Source organism: Diorhabda carinulata, chromosome 7 (assembly GCF_026250575.1).
Source record: "Diorhabda carinulata isolate Delta chromosome 7, icDioCari1.1, whole genome shotgun sequence".
Classification (NCBI taxonomy): Eukaryota; Metazoa; Arthropoda; class Insecta; order Coleoptera; family Chrysomelidae; genus Diorhabda; species Diorhabda carinulata.
In genome coordinates, this window is record NC_079466.1 from 22,442,487 (window position 1) to 22,462,364 (window position 19,878).

The 19,878-nt window shown below is 31.7% G+C and overlaps 1 protein-coding gene across 2 annotated transcripts in view; it reads right to left on the minus strand.

Moving 5' to 3' along the window:
* Positions 1–15,598, minus strand: part of LOC130896232 (uncharacterized) — a 39,361-nt gene extending 23,763 nt beyond the window's left edge. For both annotated transcript variants that reach the window (XM_057804179.1, XM_057804180.1), the window contains exon 1: positions 15,486–15,598. The gene's annotated coding sequence lies outside the window, so the exon portion shown is untranslated. The remainder of the gene's footprint in view (positions 1–15,485) is intronic.
* Between the last annotated feature and the right edge of the window lie 4,280 nt (positions 15,599–19,878).

The following is a 19,878-nucleotide window of genomic DNA, read 5'->3' on the forward strand; positions in this document are numbered from 1 at the left end:
CTTTCGTAATAAGTAACTTATCCTGCCAATATTTAATTAGAACTTGTTGAACTGCAAAATCATGATACGTTGAAAAACCTTTTTGCTAACAAATCGTCTTCGAAAGCAAATAATTCTCAGAAGATTTTGCAAATTTCTGAAAATTGGTAACAAAAGGAGAATTTCCAGCAAAAACTGACCTGGCGATACAGTTTGTAAGTAGTTTTGTTGTTACTATCAACGTCGTATTTGTCGCCAAACATAAGTAAATTATTAAAAGACAAACAATGACAGAAATCACATTGATTATATAAACAAATTACCCTAGAATTAAGATCAATTCTGTTTCTTTATTTAGATTTTAGAATAAGATACAATTTGTTCCTAATAAATAATAATTCGATTTTTTTTCTTGATAATTAAGTTTTTATTCCGCTTGTCCTAAGAGTAACTGAAACAGGAAATGTAAGTGGCCCGTCGTTAACGACTGAATCCCCCGTTTGGCCCGACTCTTCAAAAGGTTGAGCAGTCTTGTTCTATAGGTTGTACAATAACACAAAAAAACAGTCTAGTGCGCATACCAATATCTCGCCCTTGCTCCTCTTTGCTTAATTAATGGATCTTTTGAATGAAGAAAGAAATCTCTTCGATTATTTCAGACCTAGGGCTCTTCCTATTTTTTATTTCCTACTAATGATCATCGACTCTTACGTTTTGGAAAACTTATTAAAGCTTGTAACTTGGAATGATTTATGCTGCCTTTCGTCGCCAGATTATTAGCTTAGGCCGAGTTTGGCGAATTATTTGCCAAATAAGTTATTAGGCAGTCACAGAGTTTAGTTATATATGGACAGTAGGTATGGAAAAAAACGTTTGAGACACTTTATCTATATTGCGCATGATTGAAAATGCGCAGAACCGAGCTGGAGCCTCGGAGGATAGAGAAATCGTTGCCATTCTGTCTTCCCAACATTAATTCCATATATTATTATATCTATATTTGATTAGTTAATTTTTGGAAATATTTCATAGTGTTCAATAATTATTTGTCACTTTGTTGTTTGCTCACAATGAATTCAGCGACTGCTTGCATTCTCATACAAAGATCATTTGAAATACAGAAATTAGAGACGAAAATCAATCTCAATCTGTCTAATTATCTTTCTTTCATTAGATGTGTTGTTGCTGAAGGTTTTGAAACATTACATTTAGATAAATAACAAGTTTATAAAAATATGTGAACGCATCCTTGAATGACAATATTTATGATGACTTGGTACATACCAGCCCCGAAAAGTAACTAATGACATTATATTCTGTAAATGGGAAGAAAAAATTACAATAATTATAGAATGACTTGCTATTATAAGCATTTGAAGCTTCTTAGTAGCCTGCATAGATAATGAAATTTATTAGAGCTCTGGAGAAAGAGATAATTCTTAAATAGAACTAATAAATTCAGAAAAGCTTAAGTCTGTTTATTTGAAACAAATAAATCAAAGTTTTAGCCTACGAAATGACTTAATTATTGTCTAGTTTCATAATTTTATAGATAATGGTTTGTTACAAGACGTTAGTTACCCGACTCAAATCGAAAATGATTTTGTGTTACTTAAACAACTTTTTAGATAGTTTAAACAGGTTTGGGAAAATGTTCATCTTTCACAATTTAATCACAAGAAAGCTGTGTACCTAATAATATATAAAATCATATATCTAATTGCGTAACTCGATATCCATTTATAAATGATGTTTAAATCATTAACCTATTGACATTATGCAAGCACAATTTTTTCAGAATATCTCCAATTACATATTTTATCATAACTAAACATCTATTTGATAATTTTTTTCGGTTAATTTGAGTTTCAATGTTATTAATTTCAACATCTCATTCAAGAAATAGAGAGAACGAAACATAAGCTTGATTGATGGGTCTGATTCCGAATCAGTTCAAGGACGAATCGCATGCGCACTTTCTAAATGGTTATCGCAGATCTAGGGTTGATCTTTGCTAGGACTAAAAGTTTTATAGCTCAAACGCTAAACCAAACAGTGTTAATTGAACTCAAATAAATGTTTTTGGACCTTACGTTTGGTAGTGAGTAGATTTTTATTTTGATCCTTGAATCATTCGTGATAAACAAAATCCTTAACCGGTTAGTAATAAAGCATATTTATTTAAATTATCCTCGATTTGTTGTAACCCGAAGGATTCCAAATGTGAACAGAGGTATTTGATGGGTTGAATTCCAGTTTCACAGATACGCATACAAACTGGGCAAAAAGATAATGACATAACTTATAATCCAACATTTAAATGCACGTTTTTAATGGTTTTCTCTGGAAATAACATCAGACAGATGTAGAATTTAAAGCTTATTCTCTCGGATAGTTTGGTAAAATGTTTGTTAGTTAACTTCTAAGTTTTTTAACAACAGATGTAGAATTTTGAGCTTATTCCATTCAAAGTTTCGTTGATCAACAGCCTCCAAGTTTTTTAAGGAAAGAAAACTTTATGCTCGTTTTTTAGTATGTTAAAACGTTTTTTTGGTAAACATCCCTCAAGTTTCTTTTACATCAAATGTATGTTGAGCTTATTTCATCGAATAATTTGTTAGAATGTTTAATGGTAAACCAGCTCCAAATGTTTTTAACAGCAGATGTAGAATTTTGAGCTAATTCCCTTCAATAATTACTGAACAACTTCAATGTATTTTAAACAACAAATTTAGAATTTTAAGCTCATTATCTCTATCGTTCGTTAGAATGTTTGTTATTGAACAAGCTCCAAGCTTTTCAAACAGATGTAGAGTTTAGAGCTCATTCTCAAGTTTCTTAAACAACAGATGTAGAATTCCGAACTCATCTCATCTAATGAGAAGTTTGCCAGTGAACAGCCTCCTAGTTTTCTTGAAACAGATATCGAATTTTTGGTTCGCTTCCTCCAAGAGTTTCTTGAAATGTTTTTTGTTAGCAGCCTTTCAGTTTTTTAAACAACAAATGTAGAATTCTGAGATCATTTTATCTAATAGTTTACTAAAATGTTTTTTGAACAGATGTGGAGTTTGGAGTTTGGAGCTTATTCTATTCAAAAGTTTGTTAATGAACAGCTTCCAAGTTTTTTGCACAACACCTCTAGAATTTTAAGCTCATTATCTCCATAGTGGGTTAGAATGTTTGTTATTAAACAACCTTAAGGTTTTTCAAGCAATACATGTAGAATTGTGAGTTAATTCCTTCCAATAGTTTCTTAATATATTTTTTAGTGAAAAATGTTCAAGTTTCTTAGCATGTCTTTTGGCAAACAATCTCGAAAATATCGAATTTTGGACTTGTTTTCTCTAATAGCCGGTTAAAATATTTTTTAGTAAACAATCTTTATGTTTCTAAAATATCAAATGTAGAATTTTTAGCTAATTTAATCTAGTAGTTTGTTAGTATGTTTGTTCATTAACAACAACTTTTTCAAGCTCGAAATATAGGATTTTGACCTCATTTCACCGAATAGTTTGAATATTTATTAGTGCCCATGTGGAAGGTCGGAGCCAATCCCGACATAAAGGTATCGGTCTGATATCCGGCCGTTTCAAATTTGTCACTAGATCCAATGTAATATCGGTCGGAGATTGGTTTTGGTGTTGGAATCGTGTCAGAATGGCCTTAATTCTGAGTCTCGGAATGAGAACAAGTCGGACGCCGGTTTGAGTATCGGAATTACGTCAAAATGATCTATAATCCGAGTCTCGGAATCGGAACGGGTGTTTGATCAGTCGGACATCGGATTGAGTATCGGAATCACGTCAGAATGATCTATAATCCGAGTCTCGGAATCGGATTATAGATCGATATTCGGAAATAGTATCAATACGGTACTGGTTTTTAGTCTTAGGCCGATATCTGAAAGAAGTGCTGGTCTAACGTCGGATTTCTTTGTCAGCTTGATACTAAATCTGACATCGGCCCGATTTGATCATTTTGTAAACCCGTACGATACTAATGCGAATGTCTACCCGATATCTGTTGATAGATCAGACTGATCACCGGCCAATCCGAAATTTCCACATGGGTGAACAAGTTTTTTAAGCAACAAATCTAGAATTTTGAACTCATTACCACCATAATCCGTTAAAATGGTTTGTTATTGAACAGCCTACGACTTTTTAAAATATTAGATGTCGAATTCTGAGCCAATTCTCTCTAATATTTTGTTAGAATGTTTTTTCGGAGACAAGCTTCAAATTTTTCAAACAACAGATGTAGAATTCTAAACTCATCTCATCTTTTAGTTTCTTAGAATGTTAATTAATTACCTCTAAATTTTTCAAATAACAGAAAGAGAATTTTAGGTTTGTGTCCTCCAATAGAAAGTTTTTTAGTCCAGAGAAATGGAATTTTGAGCTTATTCTTTGTAATACTCCAATCTCCAATGAAAAAAACAATTATATTGAACATCTGGAGTGGTTCAATCTAAGGGCAGTTGATTTTTTGTCACTATAACTTTCATTTTCATAGAATGCTATTACCTTGAATTTTTGCTTACGCCAATTGTACACAGATCATAGATTTTATCATAGACAACTCACTCCACGAGTCTCATATTTCTAATTTCTCTTTCAGATATAATAAGACGGATTGCTTCAACGTCGATTACTTCTGTAATAAATCAATTATTATTACAGCTTCTTAGTTATAAATAACAACGTAAGGTTCATCATTACTATTCCTCATTATGCGAAGCGAAAACGAAACAACAACAAAAACATTTATTAAAAAGTGTGTACTGTAAACAATATTGTTTATTAGTAATTAAGGTTATTTACTGCTCGTGCGTCGTCACTATTGATTTTACGAAAAAAATTGTACGAAATTTTTTGTAAGTTAATTTTGCAAATTAAAATTTTTGTCATAAAAAGCGTCAAAGATAGATATTGTCAAAAAGTTGTTACAATTTGTAGACAAAAGCTTGTAAAAACTAAAAAACAAACATATAAATAACTAAATCAACATAAAAATTAAATAAAATTTCAATATTTAGAAGAAAACCACAACGAACTACAAAATTATAGAATACAAGTCGTTTACAAAGTAGAAGACACTTTCTTAGTAATTATGCCCTCAAATTATTTCGAAATTCGGAAAAAGATGATATCGATATCGCAAGTGATAGTGCATTTTTTTGCATTGTAAAATATTGAGCCTATAACTTATTCTGAACGTGAAGTAGGTCGTGCTCCGCGTGGAGCAACGACTTTGGAGAAGCATGCTTACGAATTAGGCACATGGATTCAAAGATAAATAAGGAAGGAAGAGTCAGAATTTTCAATAGGACTCAATAAGGGCATAATAGATTGTTAAGGAGGTGGATAAGTTCAGTTATTTAGAATCCAAGTCCACAACAAGAATTTTATAGCTTATTTGATTAAAAATGCAGTTATACCGTCAAAAAACTGCCTTTGGACGCAGTTTCTTCATTATAGCAGCACCAAAGGCAAAGATACGATATAGTCAACTGAGAATTCATGACAAGAATTTTCTAAGTTAAGCTACTACAAAATGGCTGTACTAATAATTTTTATATTTTAGATGGAGGAGTTAAATTAACCCATTAGTATTATAAATAACGATATAATCAGTGTCAGATTCAGGGTACTTATTGCCAAATTAACCCGAGCCGCCCCCGCCGTTATTTTATAAAACGCTGCGGCTCTTTTGATTAGAGCCCTACTGATAAATTTGATATTAAAAAGCTAAATTAAAGCAAGCAAGCAAGTTTTCCCACTATTTCTATTGTATTATTTTGAAAACTACACACCGTTCATGAAACTGGAAGACATATTACATAACATCTTGATTTAAAAAAGGTATATGAGATAATACTTTTTTGTTAAAGATGAATTATGGCTATTTAATAAAATAACACGATATATGCATACCATAAGAAATCGACAACCAGTTATTTAACACATTGAATGTAAGGTTATAATCACTCCATTCAAAATTATTATTAAACATGAACATAGCTTGAAGATATTTATCTCGTCAGCAATAAATAAAGATATTTAACTCACTTTCCTTTCTTGGTATATAGCGGAAATACTTACAACAAAATCATGGGAAAACTGAATTAATCGCCGATTTGGGAGTAAGAACGTCACGTAATTAGGAGAATCCGACATCTTTTATCATTTTTATTTGGGGTGATGTTATCGGCATGTGAACGTGTGTTCTCTTTAACTTGTATTGTTAACGTTAATTAAAAAATCTTTTTCATAAAATTAATTCTTATGATGACAAATAATTTAGTAATTAAATTTCAAAAAGTAGGTTTCTCGATGAAGAAGAATCAAAATGCAACGATTTGGGAGAGCCTCAGAAAACTTTGTAAACAAAACTTATGATTAAGAAAATGAAGTTCCATATTAGTAGGGAAATGTGTATTTTGAAGTTCATCTCGAATGGTTAAAAAATGAAAAATATTACCAATCAATTCTACTACTCGGAGGTTTACAAGGTACCTGGTGCCTAGAGTGGCCATCATCTACGTCGCACACTGGAGCAAAAAGGTCCTATACCTGGCAATAAATCAGGAACTCTATAAATATATGTCAAAGTTGATCATTATTAATAGGATATGTTATTACTACAAATAAAACCATAGTTAACATTTTGATTTTAATTCAAAAATATTGAAGAGCTATTACATACAGCTTGAACTCCTTTGTAAGAAGGAAATTTTTCTGGAGGGAGATAACTCCGCGTCCACTAAAACCGCTAGATCGTCTTCACCTGACATAATTTGTTTCTCAAGCGAATCCTCAAATGTTTTTGAATGTTTGACGCTTGCATTTGTCCAGTAGCTCTTAAACTCATTCGAGTGGCATAGTTTAATACATTTATTGATGTAGACTCCCTCGACTGTTTTGTTTTCATTCGTTTCGTTCGCGCGGAACTAGATTCGAATGGAATTTCTGGGCGAACTTTTTTCCTTTCAGGAGTCTCTACATCTTCCCTTATTGTAAATGAAATTGATGTATCAAGTCACTCAGCATTATTTTTGAGGAACCTTTTTTCTATCCTGGACGCTTTCATCCAAGTTACAAGTGGTCACACTAATCTGCCTGGCAAACTAGACGAATATCAAATTGAATGAACCCAGTAGAAGTTCTTGTCTTATACAATAATAATTATAAAATTAGATAAATATATTTATGGTTCATTATAGTCACTTTAATAATAATGAAATAATAAATAATTGATACCTTAATGGGGTTGAAGTTGAATCTATAAAACTAACAGAAATAGTAAACACAGACAATTTATAGTAACGATAACTTGATGAGGTTTGAGTTCATAATAATAAATAAGTAATTGATGATGATGCGCCGCTGTGAAAAAGGTTGTTTTAGATTACTTAACTATATCATAAATTGAATTAGAAATTAGTAAGATCTGAACATTTAACTAATACTACATAATATTCAAGTTGTGATCTCGACATTTATAAATACGAACGAAAATTATAAATGTCAGCAATATGTATATGAATAGAAAACGATCAGCATTCAGATAGACATCAAAAAAATGTGATTAAATGTTGAGGTAAGCGATGAATTAAAACGGGAAAGAATTTACGTCAAGTACCTTGACACATTTTTATTTAATATAAAAAAAAACATTAAGGATTCTCAGTTACAAATGTCAATGAGAAACGATACTCATTTAAAGTATGAAGATTATAAGTATTTATGATATAAACAAAATATTGCGTCACATTGAAAATGTGATTTTAATAATAGGGATTCATGACAGTTTAAAAAAATATATAAAATACCATTTGGATAGAGGCGATATCTTTATTGTATATTAAGTACGATGAATCCACATAAAATGTCGTTCAAAAGCTGAAGTTTTAAAGTAAAGTAAAATCACTTAAAATGTCTATATCGTAAATTAGTTTATCTACTCCATTAATATATTCTCTCTATGACTTTCTACTCCGTGCTATAAAGCAAACTCAACAAAAAAATATAGAAAATTATTTAAAATTAGTTAATTATAAGATGTTATGTTTAAACGTCGTGCTAATCAGCAAAATTACCACTACTGATCAACTGATCCTCACTGGATGAGAAAGACCAAGCGCAATACCCTTAAAAGGTTAATGTTTGGGTGGGCATTGCTGGAAATCATATCATTAGTCTCTTTTTCATTTAGAAAACTAAATCATTTGAGCTATGTCAAATTCATATCTCGATCCAGGAAACCCTTCCAGTGAATATCACCATCGCAATATCCGGCAATATATCTCAATCGGTGGATAGGGAGGCGAATATCGATAGAATGGACAGCGCGATGACCTGATCTGACTCTAAGGGGATATGTGAACGTTCTTCTTCTTCTTATTACGCCGTCTCCCCACGGAAGTTGGTGATCCAAATTTCTGTAGACATCTGCGCAAGTCTTTGAGCCATGAAGTTTGTCTACGACCGACCGTTATATGTCCTAGGTACTTCAACTTTCTCTCATGGACTGTCGTTACCCATTTGCTGTAGGACCTCTATGTTTGTCCAATATATTCTGTAGACGTACATTTCGAACACATCAATTTTCTTCTCTGTGGCCGCATCCGTGGTCCAACTTCCACATCCGTACAGAAGGACAGGAAGCGAAGCATTCTGCTCCGGAGTTCCAGACTTATAGGTTGAGATTTGCCAGAATTGTCCTCATGTTGTGCAAAGTTTTCCGCGCTTACTCAATTCTTGATCTGATTTCGAGTTTTGGGTCGCATTGCTGGTTGACGAGATATCTTAGAGATGACACTTGTTCAATAATCTCTCCATGGAGTCTTATGGTGACGTTTCTTTGTATTTTTCAGAATACCAAGAGTTTGGTCTTGGACGTATTAAACGTACTAGACATAAGAGATTGAAGTTCTGGTAGGCTACTGGCCACTACCACAGGTATCATCTGCGTAACGAAGATTGTTTATAATGTTTCCATTGATCTTTATGCCTCCAGTTGTATTCTCGAGGGCTTCGCTGAATACTGCTTCAGAGTAGAGATTAAACAGTAGGGAGACAATACAAATCTTGTCGCCCGCCTCTTCTTATTGCTATCTCTTTTGACTGTTGCTGTTTGGTGCCAGTAAAGTCCGGTTATGATCCCGGTTGATTCTAGGATGTTTATCATTTTTTTGAGTGACACACAGTCAAAAGCTTTTTTATGGTCAATTAAGCATGCAAATACATCTGCATTTATGTCTTTTTATCTCTGAGTCAAGGAGAAAAGAGCTGATTCCGTTTCTAAAGATGAATGAACCTTTGTTGAATGTTCAATAAGGTTAAAAGGCACTTTTATTTGAGAATAGAATCTTTCCAAGACGTTCTCGGAACAAGAATCAAAGAAGAGTAACTTTTTTTGTAGAATTTAACACTTTTTAATATTTTTTTATTATTTTAGTTGTAAGTTTAGCCCAAAAAAAGTTTACTTTGTTTTAATTAACACAAACAAGTGTAACTAGCGCCCTCTTTTAGCAATGTTAAATTAGAGTGCAAATTATGATACCTCATGCCAAAAAAAAACGTAAAATTGCCAATTTTCAAAGAGAAATTGTGAAAACATAAAAAATTATTGCGAAAATCAAAATTTAAATTTAATTTGAACACCACGTACCTCGGAAGCTAGCAATATTTGCATAAGGCATGTTGAACAGAATCATCATATTTTGAGGTCTAGAATCTACCGTTCAGAGATTGGAAATTCTTAATGAATCACCCTGTATATAACTGAACATAGCTTTCAATCTCAATGCAGCTGGAACCACAATTGGATAACTTTCTTTGGAGACTAGAGGACAGATATTTTCAGTGGTAGCGAGGGATTTTAGATACAGGTCATTCTGAAAATCTATCCAACAGCTGAATAATTTGTTATTCAAAATGTTAAAAACTGTTGTGCGTCATTCAATGCCTCTTAAAAAAATAACGTGCAATTTAGTTCGTAATCGTTCATTAGTAACTTCCAGGTTTCTCTCGAGGTCACTGTTATTATAATATATCATGTTTTTGATATATATCCGAGAGATACTAGTATTCTCATTAGGACTCCCGGTATGTTACTTTCGATTATTTCAATTGAAAAGCCCGCGGATTCGACAAGTACTAATAATGTTCACAAATAACTTTTACTTAATTCATGACCACTGACATAACTTACAATAGTAATCAATAATTTCAAACATCCGCTTTCTACCAGAATCCCCATTCGAATCGGTGTTTTATAACATGATGCAGTAAAGTAGGAAATCACGTTTCCAATTTTTATTTATTTTTTTTTTTCTATTAAAAATTTATTCTTCGCTAACAAATTAAAATATTTACGACCCCTTTCGTATGAATTTCAGTATTACTTCGCTATAAGTCGAGCAGTTTTTTTAAATTTGTGAAAGTAATCGGAGAGAACCAGATCAGGTTAATATGGTGGCGGACGCAATAATCAATAAAGCCTACTTTATCGTTCTGGATTAAATTTGATATAGAAACGTGCATAGTTATCAATTTTTCACAAAACCAACAAAGATTACACTTTTGGAACACCAAAATACTATGACCAAGATTTAGTACGAATCTTGCACCGACAGAAAAATATTGATTTCAAAGGATTTAAATCTATCCCAAATAATGATTTTACCAAGGTCTCAAAGAGCTTCTCGATATTAATAAAGCATACGAAAACCATCCAAAAAGAAGATTACCACTGATATAGACCGGGAAACCAGTCCTGTTCCAATATGTTGTCGAAGCTAAAATTTGGTGAACGCGCCGGTTATTCGTATTACGATTTTTTGCGACTATTTACAATATTTTGTAATTGTTTTTATAGAGACAATAGCATGTATACGGCAAATTAAAGGTGTCCAGGAAATCACAGATTCCAGAAAGTGAACACATCGATCGCTATAGTAATGAGTAGACCAAAAGGTGTATTCAAATAAATTAGATGTTAAGTGTTAACCATGTAAGTGTTAGAGGTTGTAAGTGTATCAATAAATAATGTAAGTAAGATACCCCGTGTTCATAGATTCATCTCACCATGTGATTAAAAACTGTTTAAATAAATTAACATCACTCAATAAGTCGTGTGACTGACATAAAGATGGCGCTGTCAAATTCATATGATATTGCTTCTTGATGAAAAAAAAAATACTGTACAAGCTCAGCAATGGCTTCAAAAGTGTTATCCGGACTCTGTTCCATCTAAAAGAATAATTTGCTGAATAGAAACGAGTTTGTACAGACATCTATGATTTGTCCAATTGAGATGGTTACTCCAAAAAACATCAGAAAAGTCGACAAATTGGTTATATCTAATCGTAAATTGAGGCCATAAAGATATCAGAAGGCAGTGTGTTTACAATTATGCATTAACATTTGACCGTGAAAAAGTTGTTTTCAAAATGGGTGCCGCGTTTACTCACAGTCGATCAAAATCAACAACGAGTTGCTACGTTTACATGTAAAGAATCAGATTTTTTGCGTCGATAAGAGACAATGGATCTATCACTTCACTCCAGAATAAAAAAGATTATCACCTGAGTAGACCGCAGCCGGTGAACAACGTCCGAAGCGTCCAAACGCACAACTTCAGCTGGGAAGGTTATGTCCTCAGTATTTTGGGATGCGCATAAAATATTGTTCTCCAGAAGAGTTTAAATGCAAAAATCAAGGAAAATCGGCGTCATATGTCGAAGAAAAAAAGACTGAAAACAAGTTGATGGCTTCTAATTGCTTCCTCGGCCACCGTATAGTCCAGATTTGACACCCAGTGACTATTGGATATACGCTGATGTCAAAAAAATGCATACCGGTTAGAAATTCAGCTCAAACTGGGCCTATTTTGAGGCAAAAGCCAGAAATCCTTCTACAAGCACGTCATCGAAAAATTAGAGAAGCGTTGGAACGATTGTATTGCTCTAAAAGATGATAAAATTAATTTTTAGCACAAAACTATGTTTTCATTAGTTAGTCACACGACTTATTGAATGATGGTTAATAATTACAGTATTTTGGAATGGATTGATTCAATTTACTTTTTGATTATACCTCGTGTATTATACCTTAAACACTACAAAAACAATATGAATACGGATATTAAGAAAGGATAAAGTCAACTAATGTAAAAAATATACGTAGATGATAATTAAAAAATACTTTTACTTTCACCTATTATATTATTTAGCATCATCTTTAATATTGAAAGGTGAAGCTCGACGACTCTACAAAACTCATATTTTTATGACCAAGTTCACAGAGATTAAAAATAGCGTGTGAGACTTTTAGATATTTGTTTGGTAAGTGGTAGTAACGTTGAAGAAATTATATTACGTAAGTTCATTTTTTATAAATGGAAAATTATAGTACTAGATTTAGTAATAGTTGAAATAAAATAGTAAAACCTTAAAAATTTAGTTAGGAGAAAATTATGTAAGCGAGGGGTCTAAATGCATAACCTACACTGTCCACTTCTCACCAAAAACTGATTTTGGAAAATACAATCTTTGATATTTCTCCAATAAAACCTCATACATTTACATTAACTGTCCACTACATACCTCGGCATTGAAAGCTTGACCATTTGGAATAATTTCCAACCACACTAAACCTTCATAATTCCACTAGACACACAGCAAGATTTTCCGATTGAATCGACTTCTCTTTGCTGGTAATTGCTCTTTATCTAACCCACTGTTTGGGTTGTTTAGATAAATCCATTTTACTCAACATTTGGATTGAATTTGTATGGCACTATTCGACAACTTTTATAGACCTTACCTGATGATTTTAATTGGGAGTCCCATAATCAACAATTGCTGGTACTAAGTTAGTTTTTAATATACCCCGCTGATGGACAAATTGAGCACGAACCATCATAAATTTCACATATTTTCCTTGCTTAAAACTTATGTCATAATACACCATTTTCATATTTATGGCACTCCTTCAGAAAGTAAAACAATGCACCCTTCATAGTATTGGGGACTAGTCTCAACATGTTTAAATTAAGAGGAGGAATTTTCACATGGCCCTGTAGAAAAAGTAGAATTGCCCCATTTATTTCAAGTATATTATGAGACATTATGAGTGATTCACGAATCGCCTACCTATAATATATATTCAATATAGTTGGAAATAGCTTTTATAACAACTCTCACAAACAATATCTACATAATCTTGATCTTTTTTTTATTTATTTCAACATAATTCCATTTCAACATATTGAAATCTTGGTTTTATTAGCATAACACGCATTCGGCACACTTAACATTCTTTAAATGACCATCACTTTTTATAGAAAAATCTTGTATGTCACCAAATACATTTAATCAAATAATATAATGCTCATTTCGAGTTTTTCTTTCGATGTTTGTCCTATTTTATATTTTGAAACTAACTAATGGATTTGTTTGAGTCTTTAAATTCATTTGAAACATTTTTTTCTTTCATAAAACACGTATGCAGAAGACTATTAGGTAGATTTTTATCTCGATGATTCATTGACAATCTCCAATCACCGAAATGTAGATTCTGGACTCCAGAATATGATGATTGCTAACGCTATTATATAATTATGATAATTAACCGAACCTTTTATGGTATTTTCACAATCATCTTAAATAATAATTATACTAGATTTTAACATTCTAAATTATTATTTAAGTCTTCAAATTATGATAAAATATGAGATACACTAGGTCAAGAAACTCGCTCTCGAAGTTTTAACATCAAGCTTCAGGTTACCCTGTATATTGTAACTCTCTGCTGATTGCTGACATTTTCAAGAGAAATCGAAAAATAGAAGAAAACTTCTTAGAAACTGCTGAATTTTCCCAGATCTAAAACGTGAGCAAACTTTTAAATGTTTCAGATCTATGACGTCACCAAACATTCGTAAATCTGCTTAAAAAATGCAGATTTTCATTAAAACTTTCGGAAAATGCTAGAATTTTGGAATAATATAGAAACATTGAGTAAACTTTCTAGAAACGCAGAATTTTCCTAGAATCACCCAAATCGTCAGCAATCTACCGAGTTTTCTCTCTGAACTAATTGTTCAATTCAATCTAATTTATAATAAGATCCAAATTATCAGGAATCTTTCGAAAACTGCTAGAACTTCCAAACGATGTTCATGCTTTGAGTAAACTTTCTAGAAACTGCCGAATTTTCCCAGAAAGATCTAAAACGCTAGCAAATTTCCAAGGAATATTTAGAGAACTTCAGCCAGCAAATTTCTAAATCTCCTGACAAGATCTGAAGCCCCGATAAATTTTCGAAAACCTGCTGATATTTGTCAGAAAGATCTAGAAAGTCAGCGAACTATTGAGTTTTCCTGGTAAGATCTAGACTTTCGAGATTCTGCTGGAATTTCCAAGGAATACCTAGAACTTCAGCTGTTTATTGAAACGCTGCTAAAATTTCCCAAAAAGTTTCAAACTCTCAGGAAACTGCAAAAATGCTTCAACAAATTACAGATTATAAGCAAAATTTTCGGAAAACTGCGCTAGAATTTCTAAATAATATTCAAGCTTTAAGTGAACTTTCAAGTAACTGCTGAATTTTCCCAGAAAGATCTAAAACGCCAGCAAATTTCTAAATCTCCTGACAAGATCTGAAGCCCCGATAAATTTTCGAAAACCTGCTGATATTTGTCAGAAAGATCTAGAAAGTCAGCGAACTATTGAGTTTTCCTGGTAAGATCTAGACTTTCGAGACTCTGCTGGAATTTCCAAGGAATAACTGTCGATTGAAACGCTGCTGAAATTTCCCAGAACGTTTCGAAATATCAGAAAACTTTCAAAACCTGCTGAAATTTTTCAAAAAGATATAGATTATAAACAAAATATTCGGAAAACTGTGCTAGAATGTCTAAAATATCTCAAAAAGTTCTAGATTTCCACAAAACTCCCAATAATTTGGTTAAAGTATCTATAAAATCTAGATGGTCGTCAAACTTTCAAAAAATACTGAAATTTACAAATAATATGCAAATTTTCGAAAAACTATAATTACAAATTTTCCCAGCAGCTTAAGAGAATCTTCTGAAATGAATTTTAAAAACCAAAGTCGTTAGAAAACTTTCTAAAAACTGCTTAATTTTCTTAAAACTTCCAGATTCTCACAAAATTTTCAAAAAACCGCTAAAATTTCCCAGAAATATCCAGATTAACAGCAAAGTTTCGAAAAACTGAGTGTTCTCAGATAGAACTAAACTATAGAAAAATATTTAGGACAAGCTTGTTATCAAGAATTTCCTTCGATTTTCCATTTAACTTCAAAAAGATTGGGTTTCCATGAAATTTCACTAATTCAACTACCTCACTTTCAATATTTTTCACGCCCCATACAGGGATCGATATTGCACTATGTTTGGCGCCAAAACTACATAGAATATTTTATAAAACTATAAATATTGATCGGTAAAAGAAGTAACATAATGAAACTTACTATTTTTTTAATATTAAATCCAAGAATTCACAAGAACCACCCGGCGGGTTGTGAAAATAAACGGTTGAAAGTGAATCTCGGAAACACTATGTAAGCCAATGCACTAGAAGACTAAATTTACCAAAGCGCATCATTAGAACATAGAGAGATGAACCCAAACAATTCTTTCTCCCTCTCGATCTCTTGTTTCTTCACCATCAAACGACCTTTCACAACATACTCTTCGCACACGTTGTACCGCTACACAGATAAAATCGTACCAATCACTTTTTATTCATTACGCACACTGATAAAACTCACGATTTCAATAAGGAGCCCTTCTTGAAGTATATTATCATATAAAATATTTTCAAAACTAGGTACACATTTTTTTAATGTATAAAATGATCTTCAAACTAGGTAAATATATAATTTAAAACTGTAAACATCATTGTCCGTGATATTAAGCATATATTCCTCTACCTAATTAGTTCCGCTTTTTCAATGTTTTTGTTTTTCATCATCTACTAGAGCATATCTTATAATGTTTTAGTTAAACAAGATGAAAGTCGGGAATTATTTCGAAAATTTGAATCAACCGCTTCGCACACCGTAGCACACATAACATACCAAAAAGAAGGTCAACTTGTATGTAAATATCGGCAACACAAATTTAGTTCTGCCACCTACCATTCGTGACGCTAGTGTACTAAAAATGTGTCATAACTGTCAATGTCAATATTGGGCTTTTGACTGTAGCTGTCAAGTTTATATAGTGAGGAGTTGGAAGCAAATCATTGCCTATTCACATACAATACAGACATCTGCCTTGAGACAAATTATTCTTCATGTGATTCAGGAGCTGCAAAATATAAATTTGAAAGTTGTTACTACAGTTTGTGATCGACTTAAACCATTTAACGTACTTTGATTAACATATATTTGCATTAACAAACCTTTTTGTGGTTTTTATAACTTTCCTCTGATTTTTCTTCAGTTTCTTAGCAATTTTCTTCAATATCTAAACAAAAACATTCCTTATGTACGCTCCATACCCGTTAATTCCTCTCCATCAATTTTCTTTCACATCCATTAATTTTCATGGGTTTTCATTTGGTTTCTGCGGTTTTCATAGCTTTCCATTGATTTTAGTTTTGCTTCTCGTTAATTTTATTCAATATCAATTGATTTTCATCCATTCTCATGTATTTACTAAATTTTCATGGTTTTTCGTTTGCTTTCTTTGGTTTTCATGGCTATCCTTCGGTTTTCTTTCAGTTTTTCAGCAATTTTTCTCAATATAAATAGATTTTCGTCCATTCTCATCATTTTATACTAAATTTTCATGGATTTTCATTTGCTTTCGTTGGTTTTCATGGCTTTCCTTTGATTTTCATTCGGTTTCTCATAAATTTTTATCAAAATCCATTAATTTTAGTTCAGTTTGTCATCAATATCCAATGATTTTAGTTCAATTTCTAATCAATTTTCATCAATATCAATTGATTTTCATTCATTCTCATCAGTTTTTACTCAATTGTTATGGTTTTTCGTTTGCTTTGTTAAGATTTCTGCAGCTTTCATGGCTTTCCATTGATTTTACTTCAGGTTATCAACAATTTTCTTCAATATCCATTGATTTGGCTTCAGTTTCCCATCGATGTTCTCCAACATCTAAAAATTTTCATCAATATCCAGTGAATTCCCTTCTGTTTCTCATCAATTTCCTTCAATATCCTTCGATTTGGCTTCAATAACTTTCTCCAATATTCAATTATTTTCATCAAGGCCTACTGATTTTCCTTCTGTTTGTCATCAATTTTCTTCTACATCCATTAATTTTCATGGGTTTTCATTTGTTTTCTTTGGTTTTCATGGCTTTCCTTCGATTTCATTTCAGTTATTCAGAAATTATCTTCAGTATTAATAGATTTTCATCCATTCTTATCAGTTTTACTAAATTTTCATGGGTTTTCATTTGCTGTTGTTGGTTTTCATAGCTATCCTTCGATTTTCTTTAAGTTTATCAACAATTTTTGTCAATATCAATAGATTCTCATCCATTCCCATTAGTTTTTACTAAATTTTCATGGGTTTTCATTTGCTTTCTTTGGTTTTCATGGCTTTCCTTTGATTTCATTTCAGTTATTCAGCAATTTTCCTCAATATCAATAGATTTTCATCCATTCTTATCAGTTTTAACTAAATTTTCATGGGTTTTCATTTGCTTTCGTTGGTTTTCATGGCTATCCTTCGATTTTCTTTCAGTTTTTCAGCAATTTTTTTCAATATCAATAGATTTTCATCCATTCCCATCAGTTTTTACTAAATTTTCATGGGTTTTAATAAATTTCAATTGATTTTCCTTGAGTTTCTCAGCAATTTTCTTCAATATCCATTGATTTGGTTTCAGTTTCCCATTAATTTTCTCCAGCATTTACTTTGATAATTTGTATACTATAAATTTCACAACACACAGTATATTAGAAGTTAATAACACATTTTGAATCAAAACTAAACATTCTTCCTCATGTACGCTTATGAAATTTTGCCGATTGATTGATTAATTGCCCTTCCAATTTTTTTTATACACAAAACAATCAAGATCTTGTGAACATCAAGAATCATTAAAATTCGCGTCTCTTTCACTTTTGTTAAAAAATTGAACTAAATTTTACATAATACCAAAGATCAATTTTTTGTTCAATTACGGATAATTTACTACTTTCTCCCGTGGAATAGAATCTATTTTACATAAAGAATAGGGATTACTGGAAGGAATTATTTCCCTGTTACCACTATAATCCTTATATTCGTATTCTTAACACATCGATCAAAATCTATTTCACACGATACTAATAAACAATGCTCGTAAATAAATAATAGACTTTATTCTGTTGTAATTTATGGGTTTAATCAACGTATTACTTTTTATTTCTCACGAAGAAACGCATTATTCGATAGGGATAATGCGAATACTAATTTTTCATATGAACGTGATTTATTTCAAGCATTCAGAGTCTATGCAATCGACCTTCACCCTCATAGTAAACATCGTTAACTCAAACATACACATTAAAGACGTTACACGAAGATCTACGGACTATTTTCGATAAAATACTTGACACCAAGAGTATACCATCAAATTAATAAGAAAGTATTTTGATTCCAGTGCAATACAAAAACTTTTCACTAAATTTTTAACGGAAGAAGTGATGTCATCTGGTCTAACAGTTAGATCAAGACCGACAGTTAGAGTGTTTGTGTCAACAATGTTTTTAATACTTTTCATTTCGTCGGTGGAATTCCAAGGAGTATGCAGATTGAGACCACGGAATTGGATAACTTCTTACCAATGAACGAATATCCGCCCTATCCCGACCCTTTTCTTGATAATGACTCCAAAGTGGGACCCGAAACGTCGAGAATTTTGAAAATTTCAACATTTTATTATTTTATACATATTTCTTAATTATATCTGACGATAATTCCAGTCCCAGACAATGAATACATTCGAAAGCTCGGAAAATATATCAAAGTTAGTCCACTTGGGTGTTTCCTTTCCACGTTCCCAATAAGAAACCGCAATATATTCCAGTAGGCTGTACAGTTCAACTTCAATCTCTGAAGACGATTACTTTGTTATCGAAAAATATTTAAGAGCAAATCGGTTACGGAAAATGGTAAATTTTATATTATAAAAATCGAGATCTATTTTCAAAAAGTCAGTTTTATTGACAAAATTTGAAAAATAATTTTTAGGGCCCTCGATTTTCAGTCAGTAATTTTTATAGGAAAAGTGATAATTTGATAATAAATATTTTATTTGTGGAAATTATTAAATTTTCTCAAAAAAAATATTCGTCGAAATTATTTCCTTTATTGGTAGGTCAGGAATATTAAAACAAGTTTGTATATTAGAAAATTTATTTATTAAAATATCAAAGTAATAATTTTAAACAATTAAATAATAAACATTAGAAATTCAGTATAAGTTACAAAAATATCTTATTACAATATACTGTATATTGAAAAAATACTGCATTTTGGTTATTTTTCTGAAATCAATAGCCAGAAGTGATTCACAAATGAATAGAGGGAAATATAATTAAAAAAATAAGAAAAACAAAAAACAGAGTTTAAAAAAGTAATGAAAAGGGATTGAAAGAAATAGTGGAGATTATGGGAAATTGATAAAGAAAGGGAAAATAAAGGAGAAATAATAAAATTGTGAATAATGGAATTAGAACATCATTCTGCTTATTCGTCTGAAAGTTTCTGACCAGAAAAACAACTAAAGACAATATGGAAATTCAATTAATCATGAAAAGTAGGAAAATAAAGGAGTGAAACATACACGAGACGAAAAATAATGAAAAAAGAAAGGAAAACATATGCAAAAACCAAAAAAACA